Below are 12,044 nucleotides of genomic sequence, written 5' to 3' on the forward strand. Positions count from 1 at the left end.
CTCTTGGGTACTGGGCAAGAGGGATCTCTGTTGTGGAGGGGGCCACAGCCTCTGAGGTGATCTCTTGAGCATCTAGTGATGATATTTCATAGAAAGAAGCAGGATGGTGGCTGCCCCAGTTCCCTGGCTTTACCTGGGGCAGGGTGGAGGGGTAGGTCTGTGTTATGTCTTATGCAGAGTTGAGATGATGGCTTGTGTAGAAGGGTTAGGATAGGGCTGATCCCGCCTGGGGCAGGGGACTGCACTAGGTGACCTGTGGAGGTCCCTTCCTGCCCTGCTTCTCCCTTATCCGATCTGACCCCGGGAGAGCGGGGTCTTCTGTTTTCAAGTGCATCCCAGTTGCGGCAGAGCCGGGGCTGCCGCGGGCAGTGGCCGTGTCAGAGCCAGGTGTCGGATCCCCTGCAAGGCCCGGGGCAGCCGCCCGACCAGCACGACGAGCCAGGACCCGCCCGCCCCGGGCGCACGTGGCGGGCCCGTGACGTCATCCCGCGGGCTCGGGGCTGCGGCAGCCGCTGCCAGGAGCTCGGCTCGTCAGTGTCACGGCCCCGGCCGGGCTCCCAGCTCGCAGGCAAGTAACGCGGGGGAGACGTGGGCGGAGGAGCCGGAAGAGGAGGAGGAGGCCGAGTCGAGCCGCCCCCAGACAGCCAGCACCCCCCACCCCGTCGCTTAAGGCGGGGAGGCCAAGGCTCGCGAGACCTGGACGCCAGCCCCGCGAGATCTCGCTGCTTCGCTCCTCCCGCGTCATGTTTTCCCTTTGACAAGCCGCCGCTGCTGCTGCCGCTGCCGAGAGGATACGGCCGGGCCCCGCCGCCCCCGACCCGGTAACTCCGCACGGCGCCCCCCTGCGCCGCCGGGCCAGCGGGAGGAGTGGGAGGCGGGGCGGCGGCGCGTCTCCTCAGCGCAGGGCCGGAGGGGTCACCCCGCCGCACCCTCCCCCGGGGCAGCTGCAGCTGCAGCTGCACTCGCCGCCGGGCGGGGCCCATAGTCGGGGGGGCGCCGCAGCCCGCCGCGGGCGTCAGGTGCCTTTGTTGTGTGGCCGGGTCCCTCTCCCCGACCGCGTAACCGCCGCCTGCCCGCGCGGGCTTGTGCTCCGTGCCCAGCGCTGCGCGCCCCCCCGGGGCCGGGACCGGGGCCGCTTCCCCCTGCGCACGGCTCTTTTGGCCTCGGTTTTGCTCGCGAGGCGGGACTGGTCGAGCGCTGCGGTGAGGTGCGGCCTCCTCGCCGCTCCCCGGGGCCCTTGGGCTGCTGCGCTGCTGGGGTTGGCCCTGGGGGGAGGGACAGGAGCGCCGCCTGCCTCGCCGCGTTGGATCCCTCGCGTGGCCCTGCAGATGCTGACACAACAGCAGGGCAGCCACATCCCCGCACCCGGAGCAGCCCAGTGGGTTGGTGCAAACAAAAGGGAGGCCCCAACGGCTTCACTTGGCTGTTTTGTAACCCGGGGCCCCCACAGGGCACAAGTGTTGGGGGCAGTCGTCCCCTCCACCTTTTCTTTTGTCGACCCCTCCCCCCCATGGCTTTGCATCTGATACAGTTCTTTCTCCTGATCTAAAATTGCTGAATACCATTTGTTAATGCTGCCTTTCTTGAACAGATCATGGATCATTCTACTTGTGGCCTTAGTGGTAAAGGTGTCATGGTCTGTGTGGCTGGGAAAGTGGAAAGAGACCCAGGGTTGGAATTAGTTGCTTCTTAAGTATTTAAAATAAGCAAACCAGAAATGGTTTTGTTGTCCTTCTCTTTCTGTCATCAAAACTGATTGTGCGTCATCACATGGCATCATGATGTACGTGATGCTTGATTCTTGTACTTGCAGTCCATAGGGGTGCTTAGAACCATGTAGCTGCTGGCAGATTTTCTTCACTTCAAGTTGCACATGGTTACTTGGTGATCCATGTACTGTGCAGTGTTATGTACGTGGAACATCTGGAGCCATCAGTTCTGTGTTCTGCCCTTCAGTACCTCTAGAAAATAGATATTTTCGTTCCTCGTGTTGCTTCTGAAATAACTGTTCCTTCATGATGTGCTGGTGACAGGTCAAAAGAGATCAGGTAATGTAGCTGAAGATGAAAAAGATTTTTCCTTGAACTTTGTGGTTGTTGAATTTAGCAATCAATAGCAGAGACTACACACTGTCTGGGAACTGGCCAAGTATATCCTCCGGCCTTGATTACCTGTTGTGATTGGCCTGCTGTCATCAAGTCTGTTGAAACGTGTCCAGGCAGCTCCATTCCCTGTTGGAAGTTTCAATATGATTTAAAGAGGAGACAGAAATCTGTAAGTGCTTGTAATAGGACACATCATCTGTGTTCAGAGTGGTCAAAAATACAGATTGTCATTTCGAAGAAAAGAACTTATTACAATTCTAAAGAACTTTAATTTATGTATTAGTTCATTTTATACAGTCTGAGAAATTTATATGCCACATGTACAAGACTTTTTCTCGCTCAAACATGTTGTTTCAGTCTTGCTGAAATAACTAGCAGTTGTACTTATATGAGGGCACAAATGGCCCATCATCTTACAGCTAACTAAAATACTGTATGTGTATAGTGTAAATGAGCAAAGATGTTTTGAAAATCTTACCTTCATTTTCTGACTTCCTGCCTTTAAGGGTGATGGGCTTAAGAATATGTTTTGGTTAATTTCCTTAGATTTACAAGAGAGAAGGTAGAAAAAACCATATGCTTTCCTTGTATTATGACGATCAGAAAGTATTTGACAATACAGCTGTACAATTATATGAAATAAAGGGCACAACAGGAGACAGTTCTAAACTTCATAGAAACTTCATACTGTATGTGAACATTACTTTGTTTCTGTAACTTATAACTTTGATTTTTAAATTAGATCTTTTAGCAGATTGAGTTGGCACAGGTCCTCAATGAAAATAATTTCTTGGGACATTTCTGTTCATAACTTAAAGCTGTGCTTGAGTTGTTCATATAAAAGATCTTACTTTTACAGAAAAATAATTTGTCATTCTTATGTAACTTTAAACATTCAACAGATAAGTCTTATTTTTGTTTAGTTTTTTCCCCAAAACCTCTTACTTTTTTAAAACCTCTTAATGTAATGGGTGGTAAAATTTGGCCCCCCCCCCACACACACTGCCACATGCACACACCCACATCTTCCCCCCACGCTTCTTAGCAGGACTTTGAGAAACCAATAACCTTGCTTAGCTCCAAGCTCTTGAAAGATAGGGTGAGTGGAGTTAAGCAGATTGTAAGATCTGATGGAATGATTACTTCTGTGCTCCCTGCTGTGGGGAGGAGCAGTAGTACATCCTTGGAAATGTGTCCTTGGACATTTATTAGGGACTTCATCACATGTGTTATTCTCTAGTTAATGTGTCTGATAAACTTAGAGCCTTTTTCTGCTTATTGGAAAGAGAACAGGCTGTCTCCTGACAGCTACAGGCATGCTGATGTGGAGCATCTTTCTTGATCATTCTCTGTTTTGGCTGCTCTTGAAAATGACTTTAGATGTGTGCTACTTGTCTTCTACCTTCTGCTTTTGTTTAGCTCAAGTGTTATGTCTCTTTCCAAAGAAGTGGAAAGTGAAATTGATACAATTCTTGTTAGTTTCTCTGTTGTAGGCTGAATTCTAAATAATAATAATAAAGCCAACATTTCAATTTCTCTTCCTTTTCTGGGGAAGAGCCTCACAGAGTTACCAAGGTGGCTATAGCGTGTCTTAGTTTCAAGGGCCATCTTAGTTCAGATTCTGATGGTTTTTCTCCACAACCATGAAGTCTAGAAACTACTTTTAGTACTAATTGTACAGTTGTTTGGGGGGGGGGGGGCGATAACTTGATTTTCCTTGCCTGTCAATTTCCCATTGGCAAATAGACTTTTTCATGTGATCATAAGTAAAAGTTTTATGTACTCCTGGGGAAGGGAGATCACTCCTCTGGCTATCCTCCCTCCCTGGGGTTTTCATGCACTCCTGTGGGTGGGGGTATTGCCAGGAGACCCACTGTTGGGACCCAGTGTCCACAGATATGGTACTCTGGGTCTAAACAACTATGGGGCACTGCCAGAACCCAGAGACAGCGGCTGCTTGGGCTGAGAGTCCCGAGCAGCTGTGGGACTCACAGCCCCCACTGGGCAATGTGTACCCCTTCAGCTTGGAGCCCTGTCAGCTGATAAGGCACCCTGCTATAAGTACAAATTAAAACTCAGTAGCAACCAGCTGTAAAGTTGTACACATTTTTGAGGTCTAACATTATAGCTGGTAGGAGCTTTTTTTATTGTGTGATGGGTACTTTGCACGTGTCACTCGTCTTAAGGTAGTTGTGCAGGTAACCAGTGAATTTCACAATGCCTGTAACAAATAGACAGGGCCTAAATGTGATTTTGCTCTGCTCTGTTAGAGTCCCTGAAAAACAGTCAATTTAAAAGGTGGATTTTTTTGTGACTCAATCTTGGGGGTTAGTGGATGGTATTTTACCAAAATATATGTATTAATGGATTTTGGGGGACTTGAACTCTAGGAACTTGATTATGCTTAGGAACCTAGGTCTGTTTAGATGTTTAATAGGTGAAATAAAATCTGGCTCTAAGGTGGGGTATGAATGCTAAAGATGGGTGGGAGAGCAACAGTGACGCTGCATGGGTAGCTGCACCCCTGCTCCCAGTAATTTCCTTCCAACTGGGGTGAGTATACCATGCTGTGAGAGCAGCAGCTGGGATCTTTTCTTAAGTCCTTCAGTTAGGTAACAGTCTCCTTTTCTGTGCAGTGCAGCTTGTCATTTCCCTTCTCTTCCCTTGCCTTCTGCTGTCCCCAGCTGATGGGGGTGGCGAGTGGGAGAGGAAGAGTTTCCAGAACCACTCCTGCCCCATTCCAGCCAAGCTATACATGGAGACAGGACTGACTAGAGACAATGGTGGTAGCAGCAGGCAGGTTCCCCTCTTCTGTGCCTGCTCCTGGGATGTCAGGGAACACTGAGGGACTGTGTGGGGAGGAGGAGCCCACCCACTGTTGCTGTCTCTGTTTGAGCCCAGCTCACTACAGAGCCTGGCTGGAGAGGGGTAGAAACAGCTCTGGAGCCTTGTCCCTGAGGCAGCTGGTGACGGGGAAAAGCAGGCCAGGGGAGGGAGCATGCTGCTGAGCCTTGAGGGGAAAGGAGGGGTTGGGGAATTCTTTCCTGATTTGGGGACTTAAAAATATGTGTCTGGTTGTTGCTAGAGGTGCACTGATGCGTTGGTCCGCTATCAGATCAGCACTGATATAAAGAAAATTGATTGTATCAGTAATCGGCTTGATGTGACCGATAATTTGGCCAGTAAATGCCTGTTCCTGTGCACAGCCACAGCACAGCACATAGGCGGCAAGGAACACAGCCTGGTAGCTTCGAGAGCTACGTGCAGCTGGTAAGTCTGTTGTGGTAGAAGGGAAGCGGGGAGGGAAGGGGTGTTGGGGGTGCAGATCAAGGCCCCCACGGTGAGGGAGGGAGTAGAGCTGGGGCAGGCACTGCCCAGTTGGGGCAGGGTGTGGGGACGGAGCCTTGGCTTGTCTGGGGGACATAGGGAGGGGGTGGCTCCAGTTGCTGTGGGCACCCCAGGAGGGCACGGGGGTGGGGCCACGTGCCTCTGGATCTACATGGAGTGTGGGTGGAGTGAGCTGTGGGGTGGGGCCAGGGGCTGTGCTGGGCTTTTTCTGGTGGGGGGGGAAGTTGTGCCATGGCTGTGCTTGGGGCAGGCAGTGGTGTTGCTGGGAGTGGGGATTGGGGGGGGGGGGCTACAGCGAATTTTGGGTTGGCTACAGCCCCCCCTTCCCAGCACCACCGCCACCTGCCCCTGAGTGCAGCCCAGCCCAGTCCCTCCCCACCTCCGGTCAGGAAGAGCCCAGCACAACCCCAGTCCCAGTCCACTCTGCCCCGCCCCGTCCTGCGCAGATCTGGGGATACCACTCCACCCATGCTCCACCCCCCTGCACCACCTGGGTGAGCTGTGGCTTTGTCCTGCCCCACTCTCTCCCTCACCTCAGGGGCCTTCATCTGCCCTGCTCCACCCTACCCTACCCTACCCTTCCCTTCCCTGCCCTTCCCTCCCCTCTCCCCTTCCAGAAACAGACTTACCAGGTACATGCAGCTATATCAGAAATTGGATTGGTATTGGCCGATATGCCTCCTTAAAAATTGATTATTGGCCCCCAAAATCTCTATCAGTGCACCCTAGTTGCTGCTTCTAAAGCATCATAAAGGGGGGTGCATCTGAGCCACTGCTCCCTCTCTGGATCTGCCGTTGACCATGAATATGTTAAAAAATAATTTTATAGTTTGCCTAACAAACATCTCCTTTTTCTTATTCTATCAGCTGCTCCCTTTTCTTTGCTTCTTGAATAGATCTAATTCACCCCATGTTTTTCTTAGAGATCTAATATAGAATAAAACCAAATGGCTAACAAGAAAAAAGGGGAGACCTGTTTAGGGCAGGGTTGGCAAAGATCTAGCCCACAGTCAAGATCCAGCTCATAGAGCTATTGTATTTTGGGTTGTAGGAAGTGTGGGGACATGGCCTACAGCACAATTTGGGCCCTTTGGGCCCCAATATGCGTTGCTGTTGTTGGCGTGGGAGCAAAGAAAGACTGTGTGGATGCAGCCCTGCTTGTTCTGGTGCCATTAGACCCTAGTTGTTACTAACCCTGTGGATCTTGTCTGGGAGGAGTCTTGTGCTTCATGTGCAGCCTGAATGAGTTTGACATCCCAGTTCTAAGGACAGTGCCTAGGTAAGATGTCAACTATCTATTATTACCTGTTGCTGGAATGTTGTCTGTAGAATTTTGCATTGTGGCTCCTGTTTTTTGCATTCGTTTCCAGCTGCTATTTAAAGTGTTTTGGACCTTGCCTCTCTACTTGCAATTTGTACCACTTTAACTATATCAATATAGTTGTACTCATTTGATCATGAGTTGTACTCATTGATACAGTTTAACTATATTGATATAGTTAAAATGGTAAAACCTGGTACAGTCTCCTTAGTTTGCAGGTAGTTATACTGGTATTGTTTCTTTTCTTTCCTATATGGAAGTAAAGGCTTGTCCTCAAGGGAAAATGTATGTGTATGTTAGTTGTGCATAGATACAGGAATGAATATCATATTAATAAAACAAGTGGTGGTAGCGTTCCTCCCCCCTCTTCAACTTATATGAAGTAGCCTGCTTTTATCCACTTTTAAAGTGACCTACAATTTTGGAATGAGTTATACTGGTATAAAGTCTATGGAAATTAGGGCTGTGCGAAACAGCACCATTTAGTTTTGACTTCCATTTCAACAAGACAGTGTTTTGTTTTGAGTTTCCTTTAATTTCGAAAACACTGTTCTGTTTCATTTCATCAAAATTGTTTCACTATCTCAGTGCTGTTTCAATGTTTCACCCATAAGCTATAATGGAGAAGCATGATACTGCCTATAAATTTGTCATTTTTTGACAGATTTGGATGAAAACAGCAGGGATAGTAGCCCCTTCTGAGGGCATGAAGTCAGCCAGCTTTCAAGGAGATAGGTGCAGGGGTTTCTGGGATACTGCACCTCAAGCTGCTGACAAGCAAAACGTGTGTGTGTGTGTGTGTGTGTGTGTGTGTGTTAAATTAAGGCGTGCCCTTGCTGGTGCTGGGGATTGTACAGGAAATGGTAGTGTGCCCCAATGAGGTCTCCTCCCCTAGAGCCTCAGTCCGGTTCACCACTTTAAGTAACAACAGGTAAAATAATAACTTAGTGAGCAGCAGCACAGTAGCACTAGCAGCATCTCAGGCAGCCAAACTGTGACAGAGCCCTTCTTTCCTCTCTTGCAGTTTTCTCCAGCATACGTGCCAAGGCATGCCTTCACTGTGTCCTTTCCCCCTCTTCCCCCTCCCTCTCCTTACTTTCTGTTTTCCTGCAGGCAAGCCCAGCTTCAGGTTTGAAACTTGAAACATTTTCACTGCGGTCATTTCATTTCTTTTCGATGTTGCTGTTTCAAGCTCAAAAGGAGTCAAAACGAAACAGTTGGTGAAATTTCACACTGCCCTACTGGAAATGTATCCTTATTTCAGATTAACTATATCACTTTTGTCGGCCCATCTTCTGTCAGATGGTGATACATTGCTTCACAGCTGAATTGCTTGTCTCTTTACATGCGTTTGGGATCATTCCCGTTGTGCTCGGCCTTGGTGAGTCTGCAGCTGGAGTACTGCATCCAGTTTTGGGCTCCACAATTCAAAAAGGATGTGGAGAAGCATGAGAGAGTCCAGAGAAGAGCCATGCACATGATCAGAGGTCAGGAAAACAGACCTTACAACAACAGGCTGAGAGCAGACTTGGGGGCGATCTGATGGCCTGGAAAACACAGACTTGGGGGCGATCTGATGGCCACCTATAAGTTTATCAGGGGTGTTCCCCAGGATCTGGGGAAACAGTTGTTCACCAGAGTGCCCCAAGAGATAACAAAGTCAAACAATTATAAATTCCTGCAAGACCGTTTCAGGCTGGACATAAGGTAGAATTTCTTTACTGTCCAAGCCCTCAAGGTCTGGAATAGCCTGCCATTGGAGGTGGTTCAAGCACCTACTTTGAACACCTTTAAGAGAAATTTGGATGCTTATCTTGCTGTGATCCTATGACCCCAGCTGACTTCCTGCACCTCGGGCAGGGGGCTGGACTCAATGATCTTCCGAGGTCCCTTCTAGCCCTAATGTCTATGAAATCATCTTGTTTGGAAATAACTTTCCTGCTGACATGCCCCTGGAATTATATGTTTGTAACACCTCTGGACTTATATGCTCGAAACAGCCGTGCCCTGTTTCTCTCTGTGGTTCTTTTCCTTGTTTTTTGGGGAGAGGTGTTGCATTTTAGAAGCAGTCACTAGAATGCCAATAAATGTATGTCTATTAAGGGAAACATGGGAGAAGGGGCTCTTCCAAGGCATGTTCCAGTGCTGGAGCATCACAAAGGAGCTCCTGCAGAATTAAAATAGTTTTTGGAGACAAAAACAGTACTCTGGTAATACTCCTGTTCTAACCTGTGGTTATTAGAAGGAACTACACTGGATTCTTGCCAAGGAAGCCATCGTCGACCGTTGGGATAGGCATCTGGAAAGTTTGATTGTGGCATCAGAAAGGTACCCAGCTCACTATGAACCTGGTTAGGAGGAAATTCCCTTGGACAGCCAACATATCTTTGGGACTGAAGGTATTCTGAAAATCCAAAGGAAGAGCCAGCCTGACAGTGCTGTGAATAAGAGCTCTTGCCCATGGGTGTTCAAAGTGCAAGATGCTTTAAACTGAGAACTTCATTGACTCACTGACTTAAGAGGAGTAGACTAAGCCAGCCTAAAGAGGGTGGTGGGGGAATGCACTCCTAGGATAGTTATATCAGTGGGTAAAGAGGAAAAACTAAAACAAACTTTCTCATGCTTATACAAGCTATGCCAGTATAATAGTATATGTCAGGGGTTTCCTAGATTCATAGACACTAGGGGCTGTAAAGGACCTCGCGAGATTCAGTCCAGATCCACTGCCACAGGCAGGAAGTCTGCTGGGGTCAAATGACCCCACAAGGTAAGCATCCAAACGCCATTTGAAGGAGTCCAGATTAGGTGCTTGCACCATCTCTGTGGGGAGTCTGTTCCAGACCCTGGACACTCAGACTGTAAAGAAGTTTTTCCTTGTGTCCAGTCTAAATTGGCCATCCAGAAATTTGTGGCTTTTAGACCTTGTTATCCCTTGGGGAGCCCTGGTGTACAACTGTTCTCCTGGATCCTGGTGTTACCCCCTTATGTACTTACAGGCTGCCACCAAGTCCCCCCTGGGGCCTTCTCTTTGCCAGGCTGAAGAGTCCCATGTCCCTCAGCCTCTCCTTATAAGGCTTCCTCTCTTGGCTGTGGATCATGGGGGTAGCTCTCCTCTGGACTCTCTCAAGCTTATCCAAGTCCCTCCTGAAGTAGGGGGCCGAAAACTGGATGCACTACTTCAGCTGTGGTCTCACTAAGGCCGAGTAGAGTGGGAGGATGATGTCTCTGGTTTCACTTGCAGTACATCGATGGATGCATGCCAGGGGTTGGGTTGGTTTGCTTTGCTAGCCATGGCATTGCATTGGTGGCTCATGTTTATCTTGTGGCCAGTCAGGGCCCCCAAGTCTCTTCCATTCGTGGTGCTAGCAAGTGTAGCACTGCCAAGCCTGTAAGTATGAAGCTGGGTCTTCCTCCCTGGTTTTTCCTCCTACCCGGCACTTCTCTGCATTAAATGCCTGCCATCAGGTTTTGGTCCACCCCCCTTGTACGCCTGTCCAGGTCGGCCTGTATTCCCAGCCTGTTCTCTAGTGTGACCACCTTCCCCCATAGTTCTGTGTTGTCTGCAAGCTTTGCCAGTCTGCATCTGATGCCTGAATCCAGATCATTTCAACATTTTCATTAGAATACTGGCCTGAGTACTGAGCCCTGAGGGACACCACTAGTCGCCTCGCACCATGTTGATTTGCTCCCATTAGCCAGTACTCTGGGTGCGGCCCTGGAGCTAGCTCCCCAGCCATCGGACTATGAGATGATCAAGGCCTCAGTTTTCCAGCTTAGCCAGGAGGGCATCATGGGAGACCAAGTCAAAGGCCTTCTTGAAATCCAGATATGACATCAACCTTATCTCCCTTGTCCAGGCAAGGACTTTGGGCAAAGTGTCAAAAATACCCTCAACCTTGACTTGCAAGATGTTGGCATGCCAGGAGCAGATGACAGGGGAGCCAAGAGGGGCCTAATCCTTGCTGTGGCAATGCAGCCCCAGTCCTTCCCCCTCTGTTCACCATGAGGCACGTATGCCAAACAAAATGCCTTTGCATGCCATACTCTGGCACTTGTGCTTGGGGTTGACTACCCTGGTCTATATTAAGGAGAGAGTTCCAATATAGCAAGTTTGGCTTTAAAAAATATCACACTAATTGCAGTAGTTATACTGGTACAAAATCTTTGTATAGCCAAGGCATAGATTTTGTGCCCGTTTCTCTTTTGGAAGGGAAAAGAATCATTACTTTTTCTCTCCCAGCCAACCTCTAGAACAGTATTTCCCAGCCTGTTCCGTCCCACTGCACACTTGCATAAATAAAAAAAATCACAGCACACCGGATGCAGAGTTGGGGGTGGGGCAGGGAGGGTAACACGGTGCTTGAATCGCTGGCTGGAGCCATGCATCCTCCACCTACTGCTGCTACAGACGGATGGGGGGGGCGTGGCTCCCCAAAATTCCATGGCACACCTGTTCATGCCTGATGGCAGACCAATTGGGAAGTGCTGCTCTAGAATACCTTATGTGGGTTGGAAATCAGTAAATAAGCAGGTAAATTCATGAATTGATCGTTTTCTTATTTTTTTAAGTAGAGGTGCGCCAATACATTGGTCCATATCATATCAGCATTGATAAAAGGGAAGTTGACATTATTGGCAATTGGCTATTTTTGGCTGATGTCGCCAATAAATGCCGCTTGCATGTGCACAGCTGCCGCATGCACGTGGTCAGCCTGGTAGTTTGAAGAGCAGTATGTGGCTGGTAAACCTGTTGCGGGGCGGGGAAGGGGCAGGGGAGGGAAGGGACATTGGAGGGAGGGGGGAGATGATAGAAGTCCCTGTTGTGAGGGGGGTAGTGGGGCTGAAGCAGGCGCTGCTGAGCCAGGGCAGGGTGGGACATGGCACAGCTATGAGCAGCTCATCTGGTGTACGCAGGGCAGATCCTGCTGCTACACATCCCCCGGGGGAGCCATAGGGGGCAAGTGCTCCCCCAGGTATGTACATGGGAAGAGGGCAGCCTGAGGCTGGGAGCTGCACCAGGTTCTTCTTGGTGGCAGGGGGGCTGGGCCAGGTCTGTGCTTGGGGCAGTGGCGTTGGGAAGGAGGGCTACAGGGGGTGCAGTGACGAATTCTGGGGTAGTAGCCCACTCCATAGCCTCCCCCCCCAGCCCAGCATTGCTGTTGCCTGGCCTGTGTGCAGCCCTGGCCCAACCTCTCTCTCAGCTGGCAAGAGACCAGCCTGCAGCAGCAACTCGCCCTTGCCCCATCGCACAGATCCAGGGGGGCACGCCC

At 49.8% G+C, this 12,044-nt stretch overlaps 1 protein-coding gene across 6 annotated transcripts in view; it reads left to right on the plus strand.

The window, feature by feature from the left end:
• Nucleotides 1-719: 719 nt before the first annotated feature.
• HERC1 (HECT and RLD domain containing E3 ubiquitin protein ligase family member 1) overlaps nucleotides 720-12,044 on the plus strand; it is a 163,961-nt gene continuing 152,636 nt past the window's right edge. For all 6 annotated transcript variants that reach the window (XM_019533386.1, XM_019533388.1, XM_019533389.1 and 3 more), the window contains exon 1: nucleotides 720-821. The gene's annotated coding sequence lies outside the window, so the exon portion shown is untranslated. The remainder of the gene's footprint in view (nucleotides 822-12,044) is intronic.

This window comes from Crocodylus porosus, unplaced genomic scaffold (assembly GCF_001723895.1).
Source record: "Crocodylus porosus isolate Cpor-Errol unplaced genomic scaffold, CroPor_comp1, whole genome shotgun sequence".
Taxonomy (NCBI): Eukaryota; Metazoa; Chordata; order Crocodylia; family Crocodylidae; genus Crocodylus; species Crocodylus porosus.